The sequence below is a fragment of the Aplysia californica genome, unplaced genomic scaffold, assembly GCF_000002075.1.
Source record: "Aplysia californica isolate F4 #8 unplaced genomic scaffold, AplCal3.0 scaffold00980, whole genome shotgun sequence".
NCBI classification, from domain to species: Eukaryota; Metazoa; Mollusca; class Gastropoda; order Aplysiida; family Aplysiidae; genus Aplysia; species Aplysia californica.
Window position 1 is genome coordinate 187,906 of NW_004798250.1, and position 1,226 is coordinate 189,131.

Below are 1,226 nucleotides of genomic sequence, written 5' to 3' on the forward strand. Positions count from 1 at the left end.
ACTCCCGCCCCCTCCTTGTGCGTTTTTAAAAGTTTTAAAACAATCTTATAAAGGCATTTACCAAAACAACCACTTGCACGAATGGCCACTTTTCACTTTTTCTTGCCTTTTTAAATACGTATCGTAACGGCATTGTCCATTCAAAACAACAAGATGTTTAAGATCACCATTTTTCTCGGCGAAAATGGGTGGTCATCATCGGTTCTTTACTTGGGTCTTTCGTACGACTTCTCTCAGATGCATTTTTCTGGACTGGCTGGAAATTTCAGTTTATTCAAAGACTCCAGGGTAAGAGGAAATCTCCAATGGAGGACAACAACAACAAAAAAATGCAATTTAAACCCCACTCAGATTCGAGACTCGAACTTATGGCATGCAAATCTAGATGATAACCAATTGAACTGCAAAAAAGATGCTTAAAATGGATGGGAAGCATAGGGAGGCGTGAATAGGAGGGGAGAGGGGATGTGGGTAAGTAGGGAGGAGAGGGTGAAGGGACAAGGGGAGGGATGGGAGGGGAGAGTGTGAAGGGGAATGGGGTGGGGGTGGGGTATGGGGGGAGTTGAGGATGGAGGGTGCTAGGAGATAGAGTTTTACACAAGAAGAGCGTTATGATTCAAGTACATCTGCGAGCTGACTCCCTGCCGTTTGATTCCTGTGTTATGACGTACGTCAATTAGACCGACGAGGTAGAGGGCTCTGACGGGAGGGAGAAACGGTCAACAAAGCACAGTAGGTGAGTTCACTGACTCTAAATATGTTACGCTTCTGTAGTCTTGCAGGCGTGAAAATATTTTGACCCCCTTTCAACACATATTAGTTATTTAAGGGACAGACTTTACGTTGTTCTGTCCGTCTGCGATCGGGAGGAGTTTCCTATGAAAGTGAAAAGTGCACCAAAAAAAAAATGTTTAAAAGAAGAAAATTTAAAGAAAGAATCGGGAGGGATTCATTCAAAATCGAGAAATAGATCACAAGTTGTGTATCATAACCACTACAGAATGCTGACCTTAAATAATATTGCGGAAATAGTCTTAGCAATCGTGATGTGATTCTCTTGGTGTTCGTTTGACTTGCAGATATCACAATTACAAATTTGACCCCCTTTCAACACATATTGGTTATTTACAAATTAGTGTGGTGTGGTTTGATTCCATTGTTTGCCTTTCGGGCAAACGACGTACATGTAAGTTCAAAACACATGTTCGTGGTAAAATTTATATGTA